This window comes from Mustela erminea, chromosome 3, assembly GCF_009829155.1.
Source record: "Mustela erminea isolate mMusErm1 chromosome 3, mMusErm1.Pri, whole genome shotgun sequence".
In the NCBI taxonomy this organism is placed as follows: domain Eukaryota; kingdom Metazoa; phylum Chordata; class Mammalia; order Carnivora; family Mustelidae; genus Mustela; species Mustela erminea.
Genome location: NC_045616.1, coordinates 31,806,927 through 31,823,311, shown reverse-complemented (window position 1 = coordinate 31,823,311; position 16,385 = coordinate 31,806,927). Strand labels below are relative to the sequence as shown.

Sequence of the window (16,385 nt, the reverse complement as noted above, 5' to 3'; positions counted from 1 at the left end):
GATGGGAACCAGCCCTCGCTGCCTACTGCCTTAAGCAATGAGCTGCTTAGTATCTAATTTATGTGAAACCCAATGGAGTTTTATCCCAGGTGGGACATTGTGTGAGTCATTGCAGGTGGCTGAGCAACCTGGAAACAATAAGACCATCTTGGAAGGACAGAGAACCTCCTGGAGGAATAAACAAGAACTCCCGGAAGAGAGAGGCAGTAACTTTAGCCTGACTTACCTACACAACTTTGAGAGGCTGGAGAATAGATCACCCACACGGCCAGATGCTGCTTTGCTTGTGGGAGTTACTGTCCTCGAAGAACACATTCTGGATGGAGACCCAAAGCATGGTGAGGTGGGTGGTTAGGAGGAGCATGAGAGGGCCACCTAGAAAAGAAAGAATACTTACGTAGGTATTTTTTTGGGGGGGTAGTTTTAGTAATTCTTTTTCTAGAAGAGAAATGTAGATATATGGCATTTTTTTTTCAAACTAATAATTTCCTAATATTTCTTCACTTTCTGCTTCCCTCCCTGACTCTCAGAGACACCAGGCTGTGCTCACAACCACTTGGGAGGGAGGTGACAGCAGAAAGCAGAGATTAAAAAATATTACTCCAGCCAATCCCTAAACACACACACAAAAAGGAACTGTTTATTAAGTATAGAAAATAGGACTGTAACAGCACCGAGATCTCCATATCCTAGTATAGTTTGTACTTAGTAGAGAGCACCAAGGGACCTGGAGGTCCAGGAGCAAAAGAACAAGACCATCTAAACATTGACCCACAGAGACCAAGGACTGAGACTGAGAGGGAAGGATGGGCAATCCCAGCAGGGGAAGATTCTGCCCAACTACAGCCTTACCTCCTTCTAAATTGCTGTATTTACTACATATGTACTTTGAAATGTAGCTGTAAATCTTGGGGGATGATGGAATGAGGGAAGGTTAAGTTTCTGCCATCTCAATGGAATAAAATAAAAATTAATTGAAATATGGGGGGAAAATAAGCTCACACCTGGTTTGAGATAAGATTTTTCCTGCAATGATTACATTAAAATATAGACTACAATTGTATTGTCCACCCCATATTCAAAAATTCAAAATATACATCTTAGAATAAGAAAATATAGTCCTCTTTCTATCAGTTTAATGGTGTTTTCCAGACACATGTGACTAAGAGTCTGTATTAGTTTCCTGCTAGTAGCTGCAGGAAAGGACCTCAAACTGGGTGGTTTAAACAACAGGCATTCACTCTCTGATAGTTCTAGAGTTAGTAGTCAGAAATCAAGGCATCTTCAGGGCCATGTTCTCTCTGAAGGCTATAGGAGAGAATCCTTTCTTGTCTCTTCCTATTTTCTGGAGTTTGCTGGCAATCCTTGGTGCCTCATTGCTCATAACACATCACCCTAATCCCTGCCTCATCTTTGTCTTCCACGCAATTCTCTTCCATGTCTGTCTCTGTGCTTCTTCTCATAAGGACACGAGTCATACCAGATGAAGGAGTGTGAGTGACCATCTTAACTAATTATATCTACAATTACCCTATTTCCAAGTAAAGTCACATTTGGAGGTTCTGGGGATGACGTGAATTTGGGGGCCCTGTTTGACCCAGTACAACAGCATCGCCATACTACCTTCACGGCTGTGTCCCCAGTACACGACTCTATATCTCCTTAATTCCCTGCAGAGACAGCAGAGACCAAGGGACAACTTTTGACAATTTTTCTACTCAAGGTGCATTAAAAAAGTCACTGACATATAGCAAAGAAAGTAAATTACAATCCTATTAGCCATGGATTCTTTCAAAGTCAGCAGCTCCAGACCCATTCAGGCGTCTCCCTGACAAACCCATGAGCTGCTTCCATGGACAGGAACCATCTTATTCCCAACAATGGAAGAATTCTTAACTCTTTGGCCTTGGAAACTACACTTACATGAGCAATCCCTCCTGCCCTGCCCCTTTCTCAGAAGAATGGTTTCTCCTTCCCTATGGTCCGGGGTCTACTTCCCTGTCATTTTCTATTCTAGGACCAATTTCTTTATCAGATAACTGGCAATAGTAATGCTCCTTCTAGAGAATAGTACCTTTCACCTTCAGAGGAGAATAGTCTTATGTAGTTTTACTGATGAAAGTCTTACTTTCATCCGTGATGTAAGAAAGAAGATCAGTAAGAAGGTCTTACTATCATCCGTGATGTAATTATAGCAGAGTTTAGAAGTTACACTCCAGTACATGGAGGTTTTCAGTTTTAAAGGACACGAAAAATTAAGAAGATAACTTTATTTGGTTAACTTCACAAATCAATGTAGCCTCTAGGAGTCCAGAGGTCCTGCCCTATCTGTCTTTCTCACAAGAGTAATTCCCACAGTTAGCAGAATCCTGCATGTGATAAGTGTGTTCAACCACAATTCAGTGAGGGGATGAATCAAAGAAGAATTGTGCAAGCCTTTTCAATGCTTCTTATGATCTCCTCCCCAGCATAAAGTAATGATAATTCCTACCCTCCTTTCCAAATTCAAAATTCCTGTACAAAGTTCTCAACATTTACTCCCTTCTCTACCACTCCCACCCCCTGCTCCGAAATCATCTATTACCCTGGGAACAAGTATCCAAGTAAGGTACAGCTAGCTTACTGCATACAGAGGAAGGAAACATTAACCATCCTCCCTCCCAAGAAAAGCAACAAAGTTTTAAGAGACATAGCTCTGGTTAAAGATAAAGCATCCGCATAAACTGTAAAATACAACTCTTGGGTAACTGAGTTTTCTATTTTCCAAACAAAGAAGTAATCTCTTGCCAGGTTCCTGGTTCTATCTAGAAATGTGTAAAGGGCACTTTTCAGGCTTCTCTACTTCCATCCTTGTGACCGTCCGCCCCTCCGCCCATCTTACCACGTAGCTCTCCATCTGGTTTGGCGCCAGCCTCTCACCCACACCACTGTGGGCTCAATGTTCCACAAGTCTTGGGCTCCAATTCACCTGCCTGTTTCAGATTTAGGTTGACCAAGGCTGACCTCGGACTTTTGACCTGCTTTTTGACTTCATAGTCCTCCCTTTTGAAATGCTCCTTGTACTGACTTCTGCACCCATTTCTGGCTACCCTGTCTTTCTGGTGTAATCTAATCTCCGTATCTATCTTCCCCTCTGCCTTTTGACTCCTCTCTGGCTCAGCTTTCCCTCAGGGTTTCCCCTGGCCTTGTGTCTATCCGGCCCTTCTTAGATTACCAGTCACCCTGGCTGTAGCCTCTGAGCTCTTGTAGTAACGTGCTCCTCCCTGGCCATCCTCCCCGAGCGTGCCAGACTTTTGTCCCTCACTGTCTGCCTCACTGGATGCTCCACTTCTTCGTCCATAGTCCTCACCTGTGATACGAAGACCTCCACCAACAGATCGTTACATCCTCTCCCAGTTCTCCTACTGCTGCACAAGAGGGTAATCATATGGGCCATCAGATTACTGAACACTACTGCATAAGTATTTTATAAACCCAAACTATCCAAAGCTACACAGTGAGATATTGTTGCCTGTAACTGCATCTGATTTTTGCCTTATTTTATAGATTGCGAGCTTTTAGATCAATTTAAAAAATTAATCTTAGCATCCGGACAAGTGAAATTTGAACTTAAAGTTTTTCAAAGTTCACTTCCTCCTTGAGAAAGAACAGTCTAAGAACATTGGTTCTGTAAGAAGACGGCCTTGTTGGAGTCTTAGATCTGCCACTTAACTCTATGTATGTCTTCTAGAGAAAATTACCTAACCTAGGCCTCATTTTTTTCATGCACCAATTCGGAAGGATACTATTTCTAACCTCAAAGGCCTATGGTAAGGATGAAATGCCTTCAAACATGTAAAGGGCTCAGTACAGAACTTAGAGCATCAAAAGCCTTCCAGGAATACTCGCTACCATTATTGTGGCTTCTGACCGAAGACTCGGTCTACCGCAGTCAGCATCCCGCAGATCATACTCTCAGAACCTTCAGACAAAACAATTAAGAAAGATGATGGCATCTCTGTAACAATTATAAAGAAACAGAGTCCTCGCTGGTGGGGAGAAAGAGAGGAGCCCCACTGTTAATGCCTTATAATAGCTGGAAAGGCAGTTTGGATTTGTACATCCCTAGAGAGGCTCTGATCTTACTATTTTACTCATAATCTAACTAAGAGACATTCCCAGATTTTTATTTTTGTCAACAGTACCTAGAAACCACCCCCCCTCTCCTTGCAACTACTTTTAATCCTGACAAAGAGACCACAGATCTCTGGCCCCCAGTGCAGAATACCACCTAGCAAACAAACCAAGTTCCTCACCAAGACCGAGGACTTCTCAGAGCACAACTCTGACACATTCAGTAGGTCAAAGTGCCAGAGACTCTGGCCTTGTTCCCTTTGGAATGATGGGGGGAAATGTGAGAAGCTCCCATTTCTTATGAAGACATGGACGTCATAACCAAAGTACCAATTTCCTTTTAAAGGTATTTTACAACAATCAGCATTTTCCTCAGATATTACAGTCAATCCTCATTATTTGTGGATTTGCCTACTTGCTAAAATTTATTTGTAGGCCCCAAGTCAATACCCGCAGCACTTTTGTGGTCATTAGTGAGGATGCACAGAGTGCAAAAAATTTGGGTTGCTCCATGTGCAAGTTTCCAGCTGAGGTCAAACCAGGCAATGTTCTACCTTCTGTTTCAGTTCTCACACTGTAAGGAAGTAACCTTTCCATGATCTATTTAGTCTACGTTTTTCACAGTTTTGTGTTTTTTGTTCATGATTTTGCTGTTTAAAAGGGCCCCAAGAGTAGTGTCAAAATGCTGTCTAGTGTTTCTGGGTGCGAGTAGGCTGTGATGTGCTTTACAGAGAAAATAAATGTGTTAGATAAGCTTCTTCAGGCAGAAGTTAGAGTGTTATTGGCCATGAGTTCGAAGTTACTGAATCAACAGTTTATTAAATAAGATGTCTTTATACAGAAGTATACATAAAACAAGGCTATCTACTGATCAGTTGATAAAATACTGTGACCAGTGGTTTGCAGGAACCTAACCATCTATTTTCCTTCAGGGCAATGGTTCGTTATTCACTAATTCAGTGGATGCGACAACTTTATAAAAACACAAATACGACGTGTACAACACAGAATACAACAGCAACCGTGGAAATCAACCATATATCCAAGTCCAAATTCATTCATTCCAAGAACTTCCATTGCACACCGCTCTGCAAGCACAGTATACTAGTTTTTCATAATGAAGTTGTTCCACCAAAGGAAATTTACTTTCTACACAAATTGAAAAATTGATTTCAGTCATCCAGCCTTTTGCGATAAAGCTGTCTAATACACCTCACCTGAAAGAGGACTGTGAGATATCAAAACCAGAATTAGTTAAAGGATGGGGACCAAAGAAAAAACAAACAAACAAACAAACAAATTGAAATACTGTTCCCTCCCTGTTCCACTTCCTGATTTGAATGTCATACTCTCCAGCCCCTCAGCCCCCCCACCCAGGTAGCTGCCATTCTCTCCCTGCTTAGGAAGCTGGGGCAGGCATGAGGGTCTATATATAGATCATAGAGTATCTCTCTGTGTATCTCCCCATGTACTAGGCTTAGAAGAAGAGAACTCAGGAGACCTATAGCTCCCTTCCCTTACAACTTACAGAAGCCTTGGAGGGAAGAACAAATACAAGGATGACTCTCCCTATCACCCACCATCAGCAACTCCATCACAGGATGTGCCCTGGCTCTGAGAGAGAGAGAAAAGGCAAATGACCTAGTGCAAAGACTGGGAGTACTTAAGACCACCTTGACTTTTGATACCTTGTGCAAGTTAGGGGGTGGGGTTGGGGGAGGGGGTCCTGAAGACCATCTCCAGCACCAACTTCCAGTTTGCATTTCCCCAAGACTAACCTCAGGTTCAGTACTTTGCTAGAAGACTCCGAGAACTCAGCCAGACCATTATACTTGTGTTTATAGTTCATTCTAGTGAAAGGCTATACGTCAACAAGTGGCCCAGGAGAGAGGTAGACAGGGCAGTGGTCAAGAGTTCCAGGCACGAGTTCCCACGTTGTCCTCTCCCAGTGGAGTTGTGAAGATAGTGCCTATTTCTCCCAGCAATCGCATCTGATGACATAGAGAGCATGGAAAATCACCAGCCAGGGAAGCTCACCCAATGTACACCACCATGTACATTTATGTTTTATGAAATGAGGCTTTTGTGGGGGGATAAGGAACAAATGGATCTTGCCTCAAGTTTGCTGCTGGGGAAAACCGGAATTATTATGGGATCCTGGCAACCTCTGGGTTACAAGCAAATAAATAAAAACTGCCCTTTTCCAAAGCAACTGCAAATTGTGGAGGATAAAAATCACCAAAAATCATCTGGGAATTATCAGGCTTGTTTTCTGGTTGTTTAATTACCTGGTTGTAACAAGAGTTTAATACCTGGAGTGAAAGCTCAAAATCATACCTTTTTATACTAGTTTGCTAGGGCTCTTTTATGTAACACAGCACCACAGAGTGGGTGACTTAAGCAACAGAAATTATTTCCTCACAATTCTGGAGGCCCAAAGTCCAAGATTAAGGTGTCAGCAGGGTTGGTGTCTTCTGAGGCCTCTCTCCTTAACTTGCAGATAGTGACCTTCTCCCTGTGTCTTCACATGGTCTTCCCTCTATGTCTGTGTCCTAATCTCCTTTTCTCATAAGGACACCAGTCACATTGGATTGAGGCCCACTGTAATGACCTCATTTTAAATTAATTACCTCTTTAAAGACCCACTCTCCAAATACAGTCACCCTCTGATGTATTGGGGGCTAGGATTTCAGCATCTGAATTTGGTGGTGGAGGATACTATTTAGATCATAACACTTTTTGCAATTAATGAATATAAAGCTGGTATTAGAATTTTATGATAAGACATCTAGGAATGGGATTAACAGCTAAAAGCCTTAGTGATTCTGACCTGGAGCATGGGATACATGTCTCAAAAGGAATTTAAGAGGTTGACCTAAGAGAATACAACCAATGGAAAGTAAATCTTAAAATTCTGTTATTATCTACATAGATTCTATCCTACTTAGTTATATCTTCCTTCCTAAACATATTTAACTTTTACATGAACTCAGTAATATGCTCCCTACTGATTAAGCTCCACCATGTATGGGATTTGACTCTTCGTACATGCAGTCCAACATTTTGTAGACTAACAAAACTAATTTTTCTCTTGTTTTGTCTTCATGTTAAGAGTACCTGTCTCACAAACCATAAAAGACTTTTAATCTCACAAAATAAACTGAAGGTTGTCCGGGGGAGGGGGTCAGGAGAGGGTGGTGGGGTTATGGACATTGGGGAGGGTATGTGCTATGGTGAGTGCTGTGAAGTGTGTAAGCCTGGAAATTCACAGACCTGTACCCCTGGGGCTAATAATACATTATATGTTTATAAAAAATTTTTAAAATTATAAAAATAAAAGTACCTGTCTCAGGGATCAATTCCAAAAGGCATTATCATATTCTCATAAAAATCATTTTATTAACCTAGCCTCACTACAGACATTTTCTTTATTTTCTTATGGTAATCATCTAAGGAAAAACTGCCAGTATTGACAGTTATTTGTTAATAACATTTTAATTCTGATGCTTACCCTAAAATGTTTAATATCATTTAATTTTTTTTATTGAAGATGACATCAGATAACACTAAAATAAAAATGATTCATACTTGCTTCAATTGTGGGCACTCTGAGTTTTCTCACTTAAAAAAAGTCTCATGAGATTTGCATTCCCATCTGATAAGTGAGAGTCATGATCACATGTGATGGAGTTATTACTCAGATCCCTGATGCTGGTTAAAAACAGTCTCTAAAATAGGCTCTGTTGCTTTTCCTGGTGTCTTGGCTGCATTGTACTACATCTGCAACCCTGCAGGTGCCTTTTATTCACGGCAGAGTTGTCCGTGCTATCAAGTAACAGCAAGTAAGCATGTTCCACTTTCTGTACAGCTTTGACAACTGGTTCCCCTTTTCCATCTCCATTCTGTCCCCTGGTGAATTCAATACCACATTAATAAAGCACCCTACAATTGCTCACTCTTCAACAATAATCCCAGCTAACAGCTGTGACTATATACTAGGATTCAGTTATGCTTCTTTTTGTGAATACATTCTGCTGCCTAAAACATTCTCTTCCAGTCCACAACATCAAAGATCACATTGATTAGGAGGACTTCCAAATTGGTATTTTCAGCAATGATGTCTATGAGTTCCAAACCTGTTTCTTCAAGCCCATACTCAGATTCAGCAAGATCAAAGCTCAGCTTTCAAGGAGTTCACCTCCCCTGCCATTTCTCTATTTAACAATAACCCTTTTTGCATCGAAGTCCTGGACTTTACATATGCAAACTTCAGAATCATCTTCAACTCTCCTTTATCCCTCTTACTTGATTAGTTAGCAGTTTCCACCCATGTTTCTCTTAAAGATTTTTATTATTACTTGTATCTATCCCTATATCTCTATTCCAATAGACCGACACTCCAAAACAAGAACTCTTCCTTGTAAGTTTGGACTCTTGGTCTATGTATTCCTTTCACTCATCAATGTTTACTGTTCACTTCTACCAGAGTAATTATCCTAATGAACAGCCCTTATCATGTTGTTTATTTCCAAAATAAGACTTTAGGGTATACATGGTCAAGTCCAACATTTATCCCAGTTTTCAATGCCTTGTATGACCTGATCCTATTTGCTGTCCTTTCTTTTGAGGACCTTTTAAGAAAGAGAAAAAGGAAGAGAAAAAAGGATAAAAAAGAAAGGGAAAGAAAATGGGAAAAGAAAGGTAGAAGAAGAGAGAAAAATGGAAAAGAAGAAGAAGAGTATTTTTGTTGGAAATGACAGACACCAACCTCAAAATAAATGAACAAAAATGAAATTGTTGACACATACAACTAGGAATTTAAGAGCTGAATCTGGCTTTGGAATAGTTGGATCCAGGGTCTTACATGATATCATAAGGACACTGTGTTTCTATTTCCCAGCCCTGTTTTCCTCAGTATCTGCTTTATTGTCAGTCGGGGTTTCTGTAAAAAGATGGAAAAAAATCCAAACCGGTTTAGCAACCCCATTTAGATAGCATTAGCTTCCTTTGGATCCTGTGACTAACTCTGAACCAATCACTACCACTGAGGACAAGTGGTATGGTCATTAATCTGATTTGAAATGTATCCCCATCTCTGGAGTTTGCAAGTGTGAGCCCCACCTGAATCAAATGGATTGAGAGTGGAGGAGAAGGAACTTTCCTAAGAGACTGTCATGTGACATAACATGCACTTATGTAAGAACTAAATTTCTAAGAGTTAGTAAGGAGAATAACTATCCCATCTTCAATTGCCAATTCCACTAATCATCCACTGGAGACCTTGTCAACTTAATTCGATTTCTTTTGTGCTGTAGTTTCTTTCATGACAAAATAGGCATAGAATTTATGCCACCAGCTGCTGCCCCCCCAAAAAACAAGATCCTCAAGTGAACCTTGACAAAGTACTGCCAACATCACAAATGACAATTGTTTATGGAGGGACGTATGGGTCTTGCACTGAAGTTCTTCACAATGTTAAGGTATGCATGTGTAGAACTATGGATTTTAAAGCATTTTCATGTTGTCTTCTTTTCCCCTTTTTTGGTGGGAGGGGTTTCTACTTGTTTATTTATTAAACTTACATCTTAATGAAAGGAAGAGGTTAGTTGAAATTTGGTATAAGCACAATGAATTTTCCACAAGAAATCTATAGAGCTTTTCCAATTGCTTGTACTTGTGAATTTTATTTTTGTTTTTGCCAGGTTTATTTAGGTCTAGAACAATCCTGCAATTTGTACAGAAACATGAAAGACCACAAAGAGCCAAAGCAATCTTGAAAAAGAAAAGCAAAGGGGTGCCTTGGTGGTTCAATTGGTTAAGTGTCTGTTTTCAGGTCAGGTCATAATCCCAGGGTCCTGGGATTGAGCCCCACATCAGGCTCCCTGCTCAGTGGGGAGTCAGCTTCTCCCTCTGCCTGCCACTCTTCCAGCTTGTGCTTGCGCGTGCTCTCTCTCTCTCTCTCTCTCTCTCTCACACACACACACACACACACACACACACAAATAAATAAAAGCTTTTTTAAAAAGAAAAGAAAAGAAAAGAAGAGCCAGATGGATATAATTCTGGACTTCAGGCTCTATTACAAAGCTGTAGTCATCAAGACAGTATGGTACTGGCACAAAAACAGACACATGGATCAATAGAACAGAATGGAAAACCCAGAAATAAACTCACAACTCTTTGATCAATTAATCTTTGACAAAGGAGGAAAGAATACCCATGGAAAAAAGACAAGCTCTTCAACAAGTGATATTGGGAAAAGTGGACAACAACAAACAGAAGACTGAAACTGGACCACTTTCTTACACCATACACAAAACTTAATTCAAAATGGATTAAAGACCTAAATCTGAGACCTGAAACCATAAAAATCCTAGAAAAGAACATAGGCAGTAACCTCTTTGACATCGGCCTTAGCAACTTTCTACTGAATATGTCTTCTGCAGCAAGGGATACAAAAGCAAAAATGAACTTTTGGGACATTAGATAAAGGGTTAAAACAGATAAAGGGTTAATATCCAAAATAAATAAAGAACTTGTCAAACTCAACACCCAAAAACCAAATAATCCAGTTGAAAAGTGGGCAGAAGAAATGAGTAGACATTTTTCCAAAGAAGACATACAGACGGCTAACAGACACATGAAAAGACGCTCCACATCACTCATCCGTAGGGAAACACAAATGTAAACTACAATGAGTTATCCCCCTCACAGTTGTCAGAATGGCTAAAATCAACAACACAAGAGACAACGGGTTTTGGTGAGGATGTGGAAAAAGGGGAACCCTTTTGTACTATCAATGGAAATGTAAACTGGGACAACCACTCTAGAAAACAGTACGGAGGTTCCTCAGAAAGTTAAAAATAGAACTACCCTCCAATCTAGAAATTGTGCTACTAGGTATTTACCCAAAAGATATAAAAATACTGATTCAAAGGGATATACATGCCCCAGTATTTATAGCACCATCATCGACAACAGCCAAATCATATTAAGTCTTGTGTGATCTGAATAACACCACCGTGAAATAGTTTTTTTTGTTTGTTTTACACACAATGCATTCATTTCTCAGGTCATAGTAAAAGAGAGTCCCCTGAAATCTTCTCAGTTGTCATGTGGAATTGGTCATTCCTCTCCCTCCACTCCTCCTACTCTCATTCTTTCCAGAAAAGTCCCCTGTGAAGAAAACATACAGAGGTGCCTCAGCACCACCTGTCGAGCTCTTTTTTTTTTTTTTTTTAAGGGGCTGACAAGTATCCAGAGGACAGTGTATTTCCTCTTTCCTCCTCTTCCTAACTAAAAATAAATTCCCATTAACCCTACTTCCACCCAAAGAGTAGCCCCAATTTCCTCCAAAATTATTTCTGCTCCTCCTTCCAATCACACATCCTCTAGAGTTTTGTGGTCAACCAACTGGGAAGCCAAAATCAAACCCAACCAACCGAGAAACACATAAAATTTCTCGTAACGAAGAAAAACAAGAAAATGCTAATCTCCACACTATTACTCCAGATATTTTTCTACGACATAATTTAGTGAATAAACTTTAATTCTCCTATGGCAGTGGCTATTTCCAGAAGCACAGTTTATAGTTTAAATGTTCCCAACAAGCATAACCTTGGCATTTTAAAAAGTATAAATTCAAAGAAATAATGTAAAATACGGAAGTCCCTGTTTTTGTATTTCTTCCTACAAAATATTTCATAGTTATTTGCATACAGTGGCTACTTTAAAAATCTTTCTTAACATTAATTGAAATATTGTCTTTGGAAATCTAAAATGCCAAATTTGCTTGAGGAAAAACTTCTTTAATTCAGATCTCATTAATTCACATTCTGTGCTCTTTCAATTAAGAACTGAACTGAATTGTCTACCCTAGTATTATTAATAAGAAATGTGACATTACAATTATATAATGTAATCATAATAGATATTAATTGAGTGTTGACTGGCAGTGCAAGGAATTACACTGTTTTATATTATCTTATTAAATCCTTACAACAAATCTATGAAGTAATTATTATAGTCTGTTCTGTTGCAAAAACTGAGTCTCAGAGGGAAACCACCAACATGGTATCTATAGAGGTTAGAACCAAACTACAAACATTAGGCTCTTAGTCAATACATTATACTCTTTCTCCTTCTAAGAGGTGACTGCATCTTGGAATAGTGTGTTAATGTGGTAATTTTTCATTTTTTTTAATATTTTATTTATTTATTTGACAGAGAGAGACCACAAGTAGATGGAGAGGCAGGCAGAGAGAGAGAGAGGGAAGCAGGCTCCCCGCTGAGCAGAGAACCCAATGCGGGACTCAAGCCCAGGACCCCGAGATCATGACCCGAGCCAAAGGCAGTGGCTTAACCCACTGAGCCACCCAGATGCCCCAGTAATTTTTCTTTTTTATACATACTTTAATGTAAGGCATCTCAGCAAGCATTATTTTGATAACATTTTAGTTATCATGTATGTCTGAAAGTGAATAAACACATTTCTTTCTTGATATCTTTTAAATATGTCTTCTTATGAGTTGCCGAGAATTTTCTAGACCCCTTCACTCAATTACCAGTTCATATGTTTACACTCTATATCACAGACTGATGACCCTCATTCTCATTACTCATAATTTCTAATTCAGTATTTGCTGCCATTTCAGTTTTTAAGAGCCCTGTTAAATTCTTTGAATATCAAAGTTAAATTTGTTGGAAAACACATTTGTTGTTAGTCCCAGATTTTAATAATGAAGATAAATTGCCATTGAGAGAAGTAGGAAACTAATCTTCCCTATAAATCCAGAAATATTGAATTTCCCACAAAAGCCTTACTCTAATAATCTCATCTTTCCTGTAATGATATTTCCCCAGTGGGAAGTTCAGGTCAATGTGTTCCACAGTTTTTGGACAAGTTTGTATTTTGGATCAGAAATATATGGCAGTGAACAGCTGTGGAGAAAATAGAATGCAGTGTGCTGGATAAACACTGGCCGATTCACACTGAAATTAATTCTCACTGTTTTAGCACAACAACCATACAAAATATATGCTTCCAGTCTTTGTTGTAACTCAACCCTGCTCGTATAGGTTACATCAGAGATGCCCTGGTGATATTTACTTCTATGTCAACAATCAGTGGGCTAGAATCTGTCCTGGATATTTCCATTCTATCAAGTTCAAAGACCCATTGTCTTGTGTGCCCAGCAGAAACAAAAACAAGAGTCCTTCCCAGACAGCTGTGCCTAAGGGCCATTCAAAAGTGAGGGGTAGTCCAAGGCATGGCTTCATGGAAAAAATTCCTAAATAATAAAACAAATCGAACACTTCTCTCTCCTGCCCTGTCAGTCTGTCACCTTTCCCAAGGAAGGAACAGCTCACTGTAAGTGGACAATATGTTCCCAGCTGTGGCTGACTCATATCATGACTACGAATCCAAATCAGCATCTTTCCAGTGTGGGAAAAATCTGAACTTAATCAATTCCCCATGTAGAAGGCATTTCCAATTTGTCTCATCCTCTCTGGAGGACAAGCAAGTCACCTGACTCGGAGGACTTGATGACCTAAACTCTTCTAGCTAAGATGTGAAATAAAGGGCAAAGACTGTTGGTGAAATCTCTTACTACAATGTTCAAAGAGGGGGAAAAAAAAAAAAAAGAACAAAAAACAAAGAACAACAATGAAACTATGGAATCTAGACAAGAAAACTGAAGTCATGGTAAAGTATCTAAAGATGGATAAATGAAAAACGAAATGCTAAAATCCCTGTTTCTTCTCAACCAGCAATTTTCCATAGCAACCTGTTCCAATTACAAATCAGAGTGTTGCTGAACAACCAATGCTACTGAAAGCATTTCATTGTCCCACATAAATGTTTTTATGCTTAAAACGTGCTATCAAACAGACCCCATGGATGGAATATGTGGGCCACACTATTGAATGAGACAGTAAGATACATGGTAATTGCGGCCACCTATCAACAATGGGTCAGAAGCTGCAGTCCAATGCAAAAGCATTTGAAATTAAAAACCCTGGAAATTTTTTCAGTCATAAAATATTTGAGACCTCCAAAAAAGTCTAGAATATAGTATAATGTCCACTCATTTATGCATTTGTGAGCTTAAGAAATAAAACATAAAATGGCAATTTAAGTCTCCAATGTGTCCTTCTCTGGCAGCACTACCTTACCCTCCACATAACTTATCACTACCCTTAACTTGGTGTTTGTCGTTCTCAAAGATGTCTTTATATTTTTACTATGTGTATGTATTTCAAAACAGTATTTAATTGCTTTGTATGTTTAAAACTTTATTATGTTCAATTAGCCAACATATAGTACATCATTAGTTTTTGATGTAGTGTTCAATTCCTTAGTTGCATAGAACACACATTGCTCATCACCACATGTGCCCTCCTTAAAACCCATCACCCTGTTACCCCCAACGCACCACCCTCCAGCAAACCTCAGTTTGGTTCCCAGAGTCCAGAGTTTCCTATGGTTTGTCTCCCTCTCTGATTTCTTCCCATTCAGTTTTCCCTCCCTTTCCCTGTGGTCAAATTATGTAATCCTGTCTGCATCTTTCTTGTTTAAACATTATGTGAGATTTATCCACAATGATATAGTTTTCTTGTTCACTTTTTTATGTTAAGCATTTAATTGCACGTGTATATAACAACTTATTTGTTCATTTTTCTAGTGATGAACTTTAGGTTGTTTCTAATGTTTTTTTTTATTACCAGCAATGATGTTATGAACATTCTTGGACATTTATCTTTATGTATGTTTGTTTCTTAAGGAGTAGAGTCAGAAACCATGCCTGTGGGGCCAGATCCAGCCTGCCACCTGTTTTTGTCAATAAAGTTATTGGAATAAAGCCATGCTCTTTTGTTTAAGTATTATCTGTGTGTACATTCACACTACAGTGGTGGAGTTGAGTAGTTGTGACAGAATGTATGGTTTGCAAAGCTGAAGCTATTTATTATCTGGTCTTTTACAGAAAAAGTTTGCCCACACCAACTTCAGGGTATAAACGTAGAAGTGATGTGTTTGGGTCAAAGGCTACATGAGTATTCAATTTTACCAAATGTTGTTAAATGCTCTCCAACGCAATGTACCAATTTACCCTCTCCCCAATCTCACGGCTCCTCATCTTCACCAATACCTGAAATATCAAAAACTTTCAAGTTGTGTCCATTTATTTTCTGGTTCCGCTTCAAATAACCTGAAGTTGTTAGAATGGGTCATATCTATTTGCGTATACATGTTTTAGAGCAGCAATTGAAATGATAGAGCAAGGGTGTAACTCCAACCCAAGATCAGGCTGAGGCACAAAAATGCCAAAGGACACCTCCCATCTTGTTCCAAATAGAGTTCCTCCTCCCCAGACCTACATCCTATGCTCCTTCGTGGCACCTCTACCGCACTCACATTATCCCTAGGGATCTGTTGGTCTGGATCATGTGTATGCCTTCTTCTATAGCTCTTAATTTACTACCTGCCAAATACAGTGTCCTACTCTTGTCTTTGACAGACAAATTATACTGCTAATCAAAGTCCCAGAGGCTTTTTTTCCCCCCTTTTTCTTTTTTTTTCTTTTCTTTTTTTACTTTAAGTAGAGAGAAGAAAGAAAAGAAGCTCCCCTGTTTTCTGTATGGGACACCTGGTCTCCACATTGTACCACCGGAGGGCATTTCTTATCACCTGCACATCCCATCTAGGCAGGAGCAGGAATATGGTGGCAAAAGAAGGAAAGATTAATCTGTGCCTCTGCCTGCTCCAAGGCTGAGGCTCCCTGTCTAGGTACCTCTGGGATTACTTGATTTTGATCACATTCTTTGATGGAAGGAAATCAGCTTTTTAAATTTTTTTTACTCTTCCTAGGGCCCATGATATTGTTCTGGAATACAAATATTGATTTGTAAGAGTCTAGCTTTTATTTCATTCATGTAGTTGATTATGGTAAAGGAAACTCTCTTCCTTGTGGTTATTTCTGTAACTTGCATGGGTACATGAGGCAAGGAGGTGGCAGGGGATGGCCATTATTGGAACAATCCCAGAGCACTGAAACCACCAATTATGCCTTAGTTTGATAGTAAAGACTGTTGATCTAAGTGAACTTAGGGAGAGGGAAGGGCAAAGGGTAAGGGAAACAGAAGAAGGAAAAGTCATTTGAGGAAGGAAGAGAGGAGATCGTGATGAAGGAAGAGAAAACCAGCATGAAGAAATGTTGAAGAAGAGTGACATTTAATAAAAGATATGATAAATGACTAGCCCAATCTCAGCC

General features: G+C 39.5%; 1 long non-coding RNA gene across 1 annotated transcript in view; it reads right to left on the bottom strand.

Annotated features, from left to right (window-relative positions):
- Nucleotides 1–232: 232 nt before the first annotated feature.
- LOC116586046 overlaps nucleotides 233–16,385 on the bottom strand; it is a 73,683-nt gene continuing 57,530 nt past the window's right edge. The window contains exon 3 of the long non-coding RNA XR_004283870.1: nucleotides 233–375. This is a non-coding gene — a long non-coding RNA (uncharacterized LOC116586046). The remainder of the gene's footprint in view (nucleotides 376–16,385) is intronic.